Here is a 16502-nt window from a genome sequence, read left to right as displayed (position 1 = left end):
GTGAGGTTATTTATGGCCTCAATATGCGTGATCTCCATTCCAGTATTAACCACCGTCATTCATCTCTCATAGATGTCATACACATGTTCGCTAAGCGGTCGGGTCGGATCAGTTACATAGTTTTCATAGGAATGGATAGCAATTCTACGATTCAATGCTTCTCTATATGCCCTAGCCGTTCTACGAGCCATATCTGTTGCATTTTCACATACATCATACTTTTTCTTTGCTTAAAGAAAACATGCAAATATTTAAACATTCATATCATGCAATTCCCTTTAAGCCCTTAGCTTTTGCCCAAGTCCATTACATATCTCTAAATCATATCAAAGCATCATAACATAAACATAATCATTAACTTTAAACATGAACATACCTGGGCCATAGGATGATATTGATGGATGGATACACGATGCCATGGAATACCTTAAACTTTTCATTTTCCTTTTGTTTAAAAAAAACATACTTAGTCTACAGAACCGACTAAACCTTGCTCTGATACCACGCTGTAATGCCCCGACCCCTAGTGGACCGGAACACTACTTACTTTACTTAGCTTAACTGGTGGTTTAGTAACAAGTGCTTAACAATACATCAAATACTTTAAACAAAAACACTGAATCATTTTTCAAAACAACAAAATGTAATTTATTTGAAGAAAACCTAACTTGTTCTCGCATTCTGCGTTATTCAAAACTTTAAAGAAATAACATTGGAAAACATTTCATAAAAATAAATTCAAATCACTTATTCACCAGATTTCCATAGGCTCGTTGCATCACTCTCCATCTTCTCCTCCATCCATGCCCGAGGTAGAATTCCTTCAATTTGTAGAGATGGGATTAAACCTTAAAAAACTCAATAGGTGTCATAGGTGCATTTGTGATCAAGCTGTACATTTCAAAACATTAACTTTATAACTTTTCATACATGCCATACTCGGAGGCACCGTTTAACATGAAGGGGTATGCCGTACCAGAGTACCATTTGGCATACAAACATTAACATGAATCGAAACTTATAACTTAACACGATTAAACACATTGCACCTCTACCTATCTTGATTGATGCTTTTGAAACTTTGAAAACTTAGATTGAAGACTTTGATGAAACTTGGATGTTGAAAGAAATGCACTCCTTGGATGTTTGAAAACCGTTGAGAATTGATGCTTGAAAACACTTCTTAAACTTCTAGGAAAAATAGTTTTCCTCCCTTTCTTTTTCTCTCTTGGAAACTCTTTCTTAGTATGTAAAAGCTCTTGCTTTTGGTGTGAGAAAAAATGAGTGAAATGAGGTCTCTATTTATAGGTAAATAACCCATTACTTAAAGCAAATGAAGGGTTAAATTTCATTTAAGAGAGAAAACATGGGTGCCATTTAAGTTTGAGGTTAAATGCTTCAATTTAGTGGGGTTTTCATTGACAAAAATGTGGGTGGTCCTTTGAGAAAATAATTGATGAAAATAAATATTTAAATTCTAGAGAAAAACGAGAATTTTCATTTCAGGCAGCTTCGGTCGACCGGTTGTAGACCTACATAGCTTTCAGTGTTTCTATCATAACTTCTTCTACCAATACCCGATTGAGGTAATTCAAAATGCGTTGGAAAGCTAACTCAAAGAGCTACAACTTTTGTTTATATATTATTTTCCAAATCGAATGTTTTCTATGTCGAAAATGGGTCTCAAATGAGACTAAAAATCTGAAGTATACTTTAGTCATCAAATATTCATGTCTTAGTGTCACTAAGGTGTCTAGAATTATTTGGGATTCTACAGTTTAAATTTCTAGCAGTTTTCCCATCAAATTGACACTTGATAGCAATGCAAGTGTCAAACAACGTATCAAAAATCTGTGTACAAATAGCAAAGCTTAATCGGTAAGGACCTTGATACATTACACTATGGTGTACACTTTAGTTTACACTTTGCAATATGACATTACCCTGTTTGACAGTTTAAATTTTAAATAGTTTTCCCATCCAATTAACACTTGACAACAATGCAAGTGTCAAACAACGTGTCAAAAATCAGTGTACAAATAGCAAAGTTCAATGGGTAAGAACCTTGCTACATGTACACTATGGAGTACACACTTTAGTTTACACTTTGCCACGTGTCCTTACCCTACTGGACAATTTAAATTTCTAACAGTTTTCCCATCTGATTGACACTTGACAACAATGAAAGTGTCAAACAATGGGTCAAAAATCAGTGTACAAATTGCAAGGCTCAATTGGTAAGAACCATGTTGCATATACACTATAACATACACTTTAATTTATACTTTGCTATGTGACATTACCCAGTTGGACAGTTTAAATTTCAAATAGTTTTCCCATCCAACTGACACTTGGCGACAATGCAAGTGGTAAACAACGTGTCATAAATCAGTGTACAAATAGCAGTTTTCCTATCCAATTGACACTTGACAACAATGTGAGTGTCAAACAATGTGTCAAATACCAGTGTATAAATAGCAAAGTTCAATCGGTAGGAACCTTGCCACATGTACACTACGGTGTACACTTTAGTTTACGCTTTGTCATGTGACATTACCCTATTGGGCAGTTTAAATTTCAAATAGTTTTTCCATCCAATTGACACTTGATAACAATGCAAGTATCAAACAGTGTGACAAAAATTAGTGTACAAATAGCAAAGTTCAATTGGTAAGAACCTTGCTACATGTACATTATGGTGTACACTTTAGTTTACACTTTGCCACGTGATATTACCCTATCGGACAATTTAAATTTCAAATAGTTTTCCCATCCAATTGACACCTGACAACAATGTTATTGTCAAACAACGTGTCAAAAATTAGTTTACAAGTAGCAAAGTTCAATCGGTAAAAACCTTACGACATGCACACTATGGTGTACTTCAGTTTACACTTTGCCACGTGACACTACCCTATTGGACAGTTTAAATTTCAAATAGTTTTTCCATCCAATTGACAATTGATAACAATGCAAGTATCAAACAGTGTGACAAAAATTAGTGTACAAATAGCAAAGTTCAATTGGTAAGAACCTTGCTACATGTACATTATGGTGTACACTTTAGTTTACACTTTGCCACGTGACATTACCCTATCGGACAATTTAAATTTCAAACAGTTTTCCCATCCAATTGACACCTGACAACAATGTTAGTGTCAAACAACGTGTCAAAAATCAGTTTACAAGTATCAAAGTTCAATCGGTAAAAACCTTGCGACGTGCACTGTGACGCCCCGAACTTACGCTTCGAGGGTCACGTACTAAACATAATAGCTTCTGCCTTTGGTACATGAAAATATAGGACAACGTCTTTCACCACTAACTCCTGCTATATCCGTTCTTCCTTTCTTTGATGCATTATTTCCTTTTCTTTTGCCGATATTTTGTTTATCAAAATTCGACTTTCTCTTACCTGAGAAATTTTGAACTTGGTAAGAATTTCCAACATTTTTAGTTCTTTGATAAGAAATAGTCTGGGCTCGCTTTAGGACTTCTCGATAAGTGCCCAACTCAAGAACTGACACTATGTCACGAATATAAGGTTGAAGTCCACGCTCAAATCTTCTGGCCCGTTTTTCCTCAGTACAATAAATAGTTGCATGGTTTTTAGACAACCAGTCCATACCAAGGATAACATCAAAGTCTTTTATCGTTAATGGAATTAGATCTATCGCTATATCTCTACCATCGTTTGAGGGGAGTATAGATCCCTTAGCAGTTGAGGATTGGTTACGAGAATTAGAATGCATCTTTAAATTTATAAGATGTGACGATGTTGAAAGGGTAACATTTTCAGTGTTTATGTTAATGAAGGGGGCTAGCCATTGGTGGGACATATGAGGAAAAACCAGTAGCAATATTGGACCGCAGAATCCAGTAATTAAGGACAATAGAAATTCCGTTAGTAAGAGTCCAATGGAGGAATCATAATGTCGAAGAATCGACTTGGAAAAGAGAAGAAGAAATCAAGACCAAGTATCCAGAACTTTTCAACTAAGTTCAAGGTAATTTCGAGGACGAAATTTTTTTAAGGGGGGAGGGATGGAATACTCAGAAATTTTATGTTCGTTTAAATTTCCGTAGGATAGCAATTTAACTTTCAATATTATTTTTGGCCATACGGTAAAAGGGGACAACACCTTTGTAGTGGTTAATGCTAGAGGTAGCTAATGAATGCAAGCATGAAGTGCTAAATGTTGTGTATACATGAAGTGATTATTAGTTAGTCGAAATTTAAATCAAGTTTGAATTTGAATGAAGTGGAATATTTTGTTAGGACTTCAATTGACCAAAGGATTAAATTATTTTACAATCTACAATTTTTGAATATGTAAGTTGGATACAATTTTAAATTTGGGATATGCTTTGCTAATAATGAAAGTTAGAGGGTTTAGATTATACTAGTTGAAAAGATAAGAGGTTTCCTTTGTAAATCTAGGTTTTGAGGCCACTTATTACCCTATAATCAACCCACTTGTCCTCCATCATCACCATACACTTAGATAGTAGACCAAACATGTGTACAAGTAAGAAAAAAAAAAGAAAAATGGGAGAAAAGAAGGGGTGAGGCGGTGGGAAGAGAAAAAAAAAAGAAAAAATATCAACCTTTTATCCTTATCTTTATATAAGTATAAATACATCCATATCCATTGCCATAGAGAGATTTCCTTCATTTTACAAAACACTTATACACTTAAAAAGAGAGCAAAAACCGAAAATAAGAAAGGAAAGGGAAGGAAGTAAGACTAGCACTTCCAATTTACATCTCAATCGAAGATCTTCAAGTTTTACGGTAAGATACCTTCCGTGCTTAAGAGTTATGATTTTCATGGTAATATTTATGCTTAAACTATGCATGAAAAACCACAATATGATTATGGTGGACAAGTCCACAAAGTCAGATATCTATTTATGCCTTAGGACAAGTCCGAAGGGCACCGGCAAGCCGGAATGTGCAAGTATGGGTTTGATTGCATTCTTTTGTGTAGTATTATCATGATAAAAATCCAAGCATGGTATCTTACTGAGTATTTCTTATACTCATAGTATGTTATGCTAAATTTTCAGATCCATGATCGTTTGAATTGATGGAAGTTAGTTGGCTTACGCGATGATGGATTAAGGACAGATGTTTTGTACCGAAAGTTTTCTTTTGTATGTTTTGCTCGATGACTGTTTTTCCATTTATTTTTCTTATGGTACTATGTAAAAATATGTACATGAAATGATGAAATATGGTATTAATAGTAAATTTTGTAATTATATCCCTCATGTTATGTTAAGAGACGTTTTTATAGTTTATTTCCCTTGCAAGTGATAAAAGGCAGAAACGGGACAGTTTCTGGAGTCAATTTAAAAATGATGTTTCTAACTCTATAAAAGTCCATTTGAGATTCTAAAAATTTAAAAACTTGCTGCCTCAACTAATCTTAATAGTGTCGAGGCCGTATATGTAATGTATAATTTCATGTTGGCATGCACTTTTACCGGCCATTAAATTTTATAAGAGTTGTTTTACCAAATTGAAAAAATAAGTTTCTAACATGTAATACTTCTATTTAAGAGTATTTATATGCACCAAAGACGGAAGTTATGATGTTTAGTACGTGACCCTCGAAGCTTAAGTTCGGGGCGTCACATGCACACTATGGTGTACTTCAGTTTACACTTTGCCACATGACACTACCCTATTGGATAGTTTAAACTTCAAATACTTTTTCCATCCAATTGAGACTTGACAACAATGCAAGTTTCAAACAACGTGTCGAAAATCTGTGTACAAATAGCAAAGTTCAGTTGGTAAGAACCTTGCTACATGTGCACCATGGTGAACACACTTTAGTTTACACTTTGTCATGTGACATTACCCTGTTGGACAGTTTAAATTTCAAACAGTTTTCCCATCCAATTGACACTTGACAACAATACAAGTGTCAAACAACGTGTCGAAAATCTGTGTACAAATAACAAAGTTCAATCGATAAGGACCTTGCGACATGTACACTATGGTGTACACTTTAGTTTACATTTTGCCACGTAACATTACCCTGTTGGAAAGTTTAAATTTCGAACAGTTTTTCCATCCAATTAAAACATGACAACAATGCAAGTGTCAAACAGCGTGACAAAAATTAGTGTACAAATAGCAAATTTCAATCGGTAAGAACCTTGCTACATGTACACTATGGTGCACACTTTAGTTTACACTTTGCCACGTGACATTACCCTATCGGACAATTTAAATTTCAAATAGTTTTTCCATCTAATTGACACTTGACAACAATTTTAGTGTCAAACAACGTGTCAAAAATCAGTTTACAAGTAGCAAAGTTCAATCGGTAAAAACCTTGCGACATTTACACTATGGTGTACTTCAGTTTACACTTTGCCACGTGACACTACCCTGTTGGACAGTTTAAATTTTAAATAGTTTTCATCCAATTGAGACTTGACAACAATGCAAGTGTCAGACAACGTGTCAAAAATCTATGTACAAATAGCAAAGTTCAGTTGGTAAAAACCTTGCTACATGTGCACCATGGTTAACACACTTTAGTTTACACTTTGCCATGTGACATTACCCTGTTGGACAGTTTAAATTTCAAACGGTATTCCCATCCAATTGACACTTGACAACAGTATAAGTGTGAAACAACGTGTCAAAAATCTGTGTACAAATAACAAAGTTCAATCGGTAAGGACTTTGCCACATGTACACTATGGTGTACACTTTAGTTTACACTTTGCCACGTGACATTGCCCTGTTGGAATGTTTAAATTTCGAATAGTTTTTTCATCCAATTGAAACTTGACAACAATGCAAGTGTCAAACAGTGTGACAAAAATTTGTGTGCAAATAGCAAAGTTCAATCGGTAAGAACCTTGCTACATGTACACTATGGTGTGCACTTTAGTTTATACTTTACCACGTGACATTACTCCGTTGGACAGGTTAAATTTCAAACAAATTTTCTATCTAATTGACACTTGACTACAATGCAAGTGTCAAACAACATGTCGAAAATTAGTGTTCAAATAGGAAAGTTCAATCGGTGAGGACCTTGCTACATGTACACTATGGTGTACACTTTAGTTTACACTATGCCATGCGACATTACCATGTTGGACAGTTTAAATTTAAAATAGTTTTTTCGTCCAATTGACACTTAACAACAATGCAAGTATCAAACAACGTGTCAAAAATCAGTGTACAAATAGTAAAGTTCAATCGGTAAGGACCTAGATACATGTGCACTATGGTGTACACTTTTGTTTACACTTAGCCACGTGACATTTCCCTATTAGACAGTTTAAATTTCAAACAATCTTTCCATCCAATTGACACTTGACAACATTGCAAGTGTCAAAAACGTGTCAAAAATCAGTGTACAAATAGCAGTTTTCACATCCCATTAACTCTGGACAACAACGCAAATGTTAAACAACGTGTCAAAAATCAGCGTACAAATAGCAAAGTTCAATCGGTAAGAACCTTGCAACATATACACTATGGTGTACGCTTTAGTTTACACTTTGCCACGTGGCATTACCCTGTTGGATAGTTTAAATTTCAAATTGTTTTCCCACCCAATTAACACTTGACAACAATGCAACTGTTAAACAACGTGTCAAAAATCAGTGTACAAATAGCAAAGTTCAATTGGTAAAATCCTTGCTATATGTACACAATGGTGTAAACTTTAAATTACACTTTACCACGTGACATTACCTTGTTAGACAGTATAAATTTCAAATAGTTTTCCCATCCAGTTGACACTTGACAAAAATGCAAGTGTCAAACAACGTGCCGAGAATCTGTGTACAAATAGCGAAGTTCAATCGATAAGGACCTTGCTACATGTACACTATGGTCTATACACTTTGCCACGTGACCTTACCCTACTGGACAGTTTAAATTTCTAACAGTTTTCCCATCTACTTGACACTTGACAACAATGCTAATATCAAACAACATGTCAAAAATCAGTGTACAAATTGTAAAGTTCAATCGGTAAGAACCTCGCTACATGTACACTACGGTGTACACTTTAGTTTACACTTTGCCACGTGACATTATCCCATTGGACAGTTTAAATTTCAACTAGTTTTCCCATCCAATTGGCACTTGACAACAATGCAAGTGTTAAACAACGTGTCAAAAATAGGTATACAAATAGAAGTTTTCCCATCCAATTGACACTTGACAACAATGCAAGTGTCAAACAACGTGTCAAGTATCAGTGTACATATATCAAAGTTCAATCGGTAAGAACCTAGCAATATGTACATTGTGGTGTACACTTTAGTTTACAATTTGCCATGTGGCATTACACTATTGGACAGTTTAACTTTCAAACAATTTTCCAATCCAATTGACACTTGACAACAATGCAACAGCCAAGCAACGTGTTAAAAATCAGTATACAAGTAGTAATGTTCAATCGGTAAGGATTTTGCTACCTGTACACTATTGTGTACACTTTAGTTTACACTTTCACACGTGACATTACCTCGTTAGACAATATAAATTTCTAATGGTTTTCCCATCCAATTGACACTTAACAACAATGCTAGTTGTCGAAAATCTGTGTACAAATAGCAATGTTCAATCGGTAGTGACCTTGCTACATGTACACTATGGTGTACACTTTAATTTACACTTTACCGCGTGACATCACCCTATTGGACTATTTAAATTTCAAACAGTTTCCCAATCCAATTCACACTTCACAATAATGTAAGTGTCAAACAACGTGTCAAAAATTAGTGTACAAGTAGCAATGTTCAATCGGTAAGGTCATTGCTACGTTTACACCATGGTGTACACTTTAATTTACACTTCACCACGTGACATTGCCCTGTTGGACAGTTTAAATTTCTAACAGTTTTGCCATCCAATTGACACTTTAAAACAATGCATGTGTCAAACAACGTGTCAAAAATCTGTGTGCAAATAGCAAAGTTCAATTGGTAAGAACCTTGTTACATGTACACTATAGTGTACACTTTAGTTTACACTTTGCCACGTGACATTGCCCTGTTGGAATGTTTAAATTTCAAATAGTTTTTCCATCCAATTGACACTTGACACACATGACAACGATGCAAGTGTGAAACAATGTGTCAGAATTTAGTGTACAAATGGCAAAGTTCAATTGGACAGCTTAAAATTCAAACAGTTTATCCATCCAACTAACACTTGACAACAATGCAAGGGTCAAACGAGTCAAAAATTAGTGTACAAATGGCAGTTTTCCTATCCAATTGACACTTGACAAAAATGTAAGTGTCAAACAATGTGTCAAAAATCAGTGTATAAATAGCGAAGTTCAATTGGTAACACCTTGCTATATGCACACTATGATATACACTTTAGTTTACACTTTGCCACATGACATTACCCAGTTAGGCAGTTTAAATTTCAAACATTTTTCCCATCCAATTGACACTTGACAACATTGCAAGTGTCAAACAGCGTGACAAAAATCAGTGTACAAATGGCAAAGTTAAATCGGTAAGAACCTTATTACATGTACACTACGATGTACACTTTAGTTTATGCTTTACCACGTGACATTACCCTATTGGACATCTTAAAGCTCAAACAGTTTTCCCATCCAATTGACCCTTGACAACAATGCAAGTGTCAAGCAACGTGTCAAAAATCAGTGTACAACTAGCAAGTTCAATCGGTAAAAACCTTGCGACATGTACACTATGGTATAGTTTAGTTTACACTTTGCCATGTGACACTACCTTATTAGATAGTTTAAATTTCAAACAGTTTTCCCATCCAATTGAGACTTGACAACAATGCAAGTGTCAAATAGCATGTCAAAAATTAGTGTACAAATAGCAAAGTTCAGTTGGTAAGGACCTTGCTACATGTGCACCATCCTGAACATAGTTTAATTTACACTTTGCCACGTGACTTTACCCTGTTGGATAGTTAAAATTTCAAACAGTTTTCCCATCCAATTGACACTTGACAACAATACAAGTGTCAAACATTGTGTCGAAAATTTGTGTACAAATAACAAAGTTCAATCGTTGAGGACCTTGCTACATGTACACTATGGTGTACACTTTAGTTTACATTTTACCAGGTGACATTACCCTGTGGGACAGTTTAAATTTCAAACAGTTTTTCCATCCAATTGACACTTGAAAACAATGCAAGTGTCAAAAAATGTGTCAAAAATCAATGTACAAATAGCAAAGTTCAATTGCTAAGAACATTACTACAGGTACACTATGGTGTACACTTTACTTTATACTTTGCCACGCGACATTACTCCGTTGGACAATTTAAATTTCAAATAGTTTTTCCTTCCAATTGACACTTGACAACAATGCAAGTGTCAAACAACGTGTCAAAAATCAGTGTACAAATAGCAAATTTTCCATCCAATTGACACTTGACAACAATGCAATTCTCAAACAACGTGTCAAAAATCAGTGTACAAATAACAAAGTTCAATCGGTAAGAACCGTTGACACATGTACACTATGGGGTACACACTTTAGTTTACAATTTGCCACGCGACCTTACCCTCCTAGACATTTTATATTTGTAACTAGTTTCCCATCCAATTGACACTTGACAACAATGCAAGTGTCAAACAACGTGTCAAAAATCAGTGTGCAAATAGCAAAGTTCAAACGGTATGAACCATGCTACATGTACACGATGGTGTACACTTAAGTTTACACTTTACCACGTGACTTCACACTGTTGGACAGTTTAAATTTCAAATAGCTTTCCCACCCAATTGACACTTGAAAACAATGCAAGTGTCAAACAACGTGTCAAAAATCAGTGTACAAATGACAACGTTCAATCGGTAAGTACCTTGCTACATGTACACTGTGGTGTACACACTTTAGTTTATACTATGCCATGTGACATTACCATTCTGGATAGTTTAAATTTCTAACAGTTTTGCCATCCAATTGAAATTTGAGAACAATGCATATGTCAAACAACGTGCCAAAAATCTGTGTGCAAATAGCAAAGTTCAAATTGTAAGAACCTTGTTACATGTACACTATGGTGTACACTTTAGTTTACACTTTGCCACGTGACATTGCCCTGTTGGAATGTTTAAATTTCAAATAGTTTTTCCATCCAATTGACACTTGACACACATGACAACGATGCAAGTGTCAAACAATGTGTCAGAATTTAGTGTACAAATGGCAAAGTTCAATCGGTAAGAACCTTGCTACTTATACACTATGGTATACACTTTTGTTTACACTTTGCCACGTGACATTGCTCAATTAGACGGTTTAAATTTCAAATAGTTTTCCCATCCAATTGACACTTGACAACATTGCAAGTGTCGAACAACGTGTCAAAAATCAGTGTACAAATAGCGGTTTTCCCATCCAATTGACAGTTGACAACAATGCAAGTGTCATACAACGTGTCAAAAATCTGTGTACAAATAGTAAAGTTCAATCGGTAAGAACCTTGTTACATGTACACTATGGTGTACATTTTAGTTTACACTTTGCTACGTGACATTACCCTATTGGACAGTTTAAATTTCAAACAGTTTTTCCATCCAATTGACACTTCACAACAATGTAAATGTCAAACAACGAGTCAAAAATTAGTGTACAAATAGCAAAGTTCAATAGGTAAGAACCATGCTACAAGTACACTATGTGACGCCCCGAACTTAAGCTTCGAGGGTCATGTACTAAACATAATAGCTTCAGTCTTTGGTACATGTAAATACTCTTAATTAGAAGTATTACATGTTAGAAACTTATTTTCAATTTGGTAAAATATTCCTTATAAAATTTTAATAGCTGGTAGAAGTGTATGTCGACATGAAATTATACTTTACATATACGGACTCAGCACTACCAAGATTAGTTAGGCAGCAAGTTTGACTATTTTTATAGAATTCATCCCAACTCCGTTTTCCATGAAATTTGTGGCATTAGAAAGATAATTTCAAGTAGTTTCTAGGTTGAAATACGAAAATTTTCCAAGATCATATGATATGGACGTTTTACTGAAAACATTGAAGTATTGCACAGAAAATCCAGATTGACACCTTGACGTTTAAAAATTTATATCTCAGGCCATAAATGTTCAAATTGAGTGATTCCTGCAGCCATATTTAGAAACCTCAAAGAGGAGCACAGAAATATTTTTAGAGTCTTGAATGGCTGTTTATAGAGTTTGAAACATCATTTTGAAATTGACCCCAAAACTGTCTCGTTTCTGCCTTTTATCACTTGCAAAGAGAAGTTTCCTAAAAATTTTCTCTTAACACAACATGAAAGATATGATTACAAAATTTACTTTTAATACCATATTACATCGTGTTATGTACATGTTTTTACATAATACCATAAGAAAACAGATGGAAAAACAGTCATCGAACAAAACATACAAAAGGAAACTTTCGATGCAAAACATCTTTGTCCTTAATCCATCATTGCTTATGCCAACTAACTTCCATCAATCCAACGATCATGGATCTGAAAATTTAGTATAAAATACTATGAGTATAAGGAATACTCGGTAAGATACCATGCTTGAATTTTATCATGATAATACTACACAAAAAAATGCAATCAAACACGTACTTGCACCTTCCGGCTTACCGGTGCCCTTCGGACTTGTCCTAAGGCATAAATAGATATCTAACTTTGTGGACTTGTCCACCATATGCATATTATGGCTTTTCATGCATAACTTAAGCATAAATATTACCATGAAAATCATACCCCTTAAGCATAGAAAGTATCTTACCGTAAAACTTGAAGAAATTTCGATTGAGATATGAATTGAAAGTGCTAGGCTTTACTTCCTTTTCCTTTCCTTTCTTATTTTCGGTTTTCCTCTCTATTTGTGTGTGCAAATGTTTTGCAAAGTGAAGGAAATTTCTCTCTATGACCCCCAAATTCTAGATTTACAAAGGAAGTCTCTCATTTTCCAAATAATAGAACCTAATCCCCCTACCTTTCATTATTAGCAAAGTGTATCCCAAATTTAAATTTGTATCCAACCTACATATTCAAATATTGTAGATTCTAAAATAAATCCCAACAAAATAATTTAATCATTTAGTCAATTGAAGTCCTAACAAGATAATCTACTTCATTCAAATTCAAACTTGACTTGAATTTCGACTACTAATAATCACTTCATGTATACACAACATTTAGCACTTCGTGCTTGCATTCATTAGCTACCTCTAGCATTAACCACTACAAAGGTGGTGCCCCCTTTTTCTTATGGCCAAAAATAATATTGAAAGTTAAATCGCTATCCTAAAAGAAATTTAAACGAGCATAAAATTTCGGAGTATTAAATCCCTCCCCCCTTAAAAAAAATTTCGTCCTCGAAATTAGCTTGAACTTAATTGAAAAGTTCTGGATACTTGGTCTTGATTTCCTCTTCTCTTTCCCAAGTTGATTCTTCGACATTATGGTTCCTCCACTGAACTTTCACTAATGGAATTTCTTTTGTCCTTAATTGTTGGATTCTGTGATCCAATATTGCTACTTGTTTTTCCTCATATGTCATGTTTTGTTTGATATCCAATGGTTGATAATTAACCACATGACTTGGATCTGACACATATTGTCGAAGCATTGACACGTGGAACAGATCATGAATTGCTGACAGATCTTGTGGTAGAGCGATTCGATAGGCTGCATTTCCAACTTTTTGTAAAATTTCAAAAGGACCTATGAATCTTGGTCGAAGTTTTCCTTTCTTTCCAAAACGAAGAACTCCCTTCATCGGTGCCACTTTTAAGAAAACTTTATCACCAGCATTAAATGCCAAATCTTTTCTCCTTTTATCGGCATAACTTTTTGGTTGGTCCTGGGCTGCCTTGATTCTAGCTCTTATTTTATCAACCGCTCTACTAGTTTCTTCAATTATTTCAGGTCCTAAAACTCTTCGTTCCCCTACTTCATCCCAATAAAGGGGAGCTCTACATCTTCTGCCATAAAGAGCTTCATAAGGTGCCATCTTTATCGTAGTTTGATAACTATTATTATAAGCAAACTCTACCAGTGGTACATAATTTTCCCAACTGCCCCCTAAATCAAGGACGCATGCACGCAGCATATCCTCCAAGTTCTGTATAGTCCTCTCCGAATGTCCATCAATTTGTGGATGAAATGTTATGCTAAAGTTTAACTTGGTTCCCATAGCTTCTTGCAAACTTTTCCAAAATTTTGAGGTAAATCTTAGATCTCTATCCGATACAATTGAGGCTGGGATACCATGCAAACGGATAACCTCTTTAATGTATAACCGCGCGTATTGAACCATACTAAAATTCATTCTTACAGGTAGAAAATGAGTTGACTTTGTTAATCGATCCACTATAACCCACATAGCATCATTTCCCCTATCTGATTTTGGAAAACCCATGACAAAATCCCTAGTTATATGCTCCCATTTCCATTGTGGAATTGTTAATGGTTCCAACAATCCAGATGGCCTTTGATGTTCGGCTTTCACTTGTTGACAAGTCTTGCACCTCCTGACAAAAAGACCTATGCACCGTTTCATATTTCTCCATCAAAACATACTCCTTAGATCACGATACATTTTTGTACCTCCTGGATGGGCAGTATATGGAGTTAATTGTGCTTCTTCAAGAATTTCTTTCCTCAATCCCTCATCTTTTGGTACACACAACCTCCCCTTAAAGAGTAAGGCTTTATCACTACTTAATTCAAAATCCTTTCGCTTGCTAGTACCAACTTCAGATTTGATCTTTTGCAAGGAGTCACCATCTTGTGCTAATCTTATTCGATCTCTAAGTGTTGGTCGAATCGTTAGAGCCGCTATCCTGGTGATAGTTTGGGTTGGTGGAACAATTACTTCTAGATGTAAGTTGTCGAAATCCTTTAATAACTGATCCTGCATAGTGATTTGTACCACTAATTGTCCACCTGCTTTTCTGCTGAGAGCATCTGCTACTACATTAGCTTTACCAGGATGGTAAAGGATAGTGCAATCATAATCCTTTACTAACTCTAGCCATCTCCTTTGCCTCATATTTAATTCCTTTTGGGTGAAAAAATACTTCAAACTCTTATGATCAGTATAAATGTCACACTTATTTCCATATAAGTAATGACGCCATATCTTGAGGGCATAAACTACCGCAGCCAATTCTAGATCATGGGTTGGGTAGTTTTGTTCATATTGTTTCAGTTGTCTAGAAGCGTAGGCTATCACATTTCCTTTCTGCATCAGAACACATCCTATGCCCTTTTTCGAAGCATCACTATATATAACGAATCCTTTTGGTCCATCAGGTATTGTTAACACTGGAGCTGTGACTAATCTTCGTTTCAGCTCTTGGAAGCTTTGTTCACATTGCTCTGTCCATTGAAATTTTATCCCTTTTCGAGTTAATTGGGTCAATGGTCCTGCTATTTTAGAAAATCCCTCGATAAACCTTCTATAGTAACCAGCCAATTCGAAAAAACTACTTATTTCTTTAACATTGGTTGGTCTTACCCAATTATTTATTGCTTTCACTTTAGTTGGGTCTACTTCAATTCCTCGTACTGTGATTACGTGCCCCAGAAAACCTATTTTATTCAACCAGAATTCACATTTCTTAAATTTGGCATAGAGCTTCTCTTTTCTTAGAGTTTCTAAGACAATCATGAGATGTTTCTCGTGTTCCTCATTACTCTTCGAATAGATTAAGATGTCATCAATGAAAACTATAACAAATTGGTCTAAGTATTCATGGAATACTCTGTTCATTAGATCCATAAATACTACCGGGGCATTAGTTAATCCAAAAGGCATCACCAGATATTCATAGTGACCATAACGCGTCCTAAAGGCCGTCTTAGGGATATCATCTGACTTAATTTTCAATTGGTGATATCCTGATCTTAGATCGATCTTTGAAAATACTGTAGCCCCCTTAAGCTAATCAAACAAATCTTCTATTCTTGGAAGTGGATATTTATTTTTGATAGTGAGGCGATTCAATTCTCGATAGTCAATGCACAGCCTCATTGTCCGATCCTTCTTTTTCACAAATAACACAGGTGCACCCAAAGGTGATACACTTGGTCTAATGAAACCCTTATCAAGAAGCTCCTTCAACTGTACCTTCAGCTCTTGCAGTTCCATCGGTGCCATACGATATGGAGCCTTTGAAATAGGTGTTGCTCCTGGTACCAAATCGATGGTAAACTCTACTTACCTGTCTGGTGGTACACCTAGAAGGTCTTCTGGAAAAACATCTTTATAGTGTCGAACAATTTGAACATCCTCAACTGACAACTTATCTTGTTTAATATTGGTCATCGATACTAGAAATCTTTGACCTAATTCCTTTCTCGGCATCCTTTCAACTTGGGTTGTTGACATTATACGAGACGAGGTATTTACCTCAGTTCCCACAAAATGAAACTCATCCTCGCCCGGTCTTCGAAAAACCATCATTCTCTCGGTACAATGAATAGTTGCATAGTTTTTAGAC

The sequence above is a fragment of the Olea europaea genome, chromosome 22 (genome assembly GCF_002742605.1).
Source record: "Olea europaea var. sylvestris chromosome 22, O_europaea_v1, whole genome shotgun sequence".
Taxonomy (NCBI): Eukaryota; Viridiplantae; Streptophyta; class Magnoliopsida; order Lamiales; family Oleaceae; genus Olea; species Olea europaea.
Note: the sequence above shows the minus strand (reverse complement) of the source record.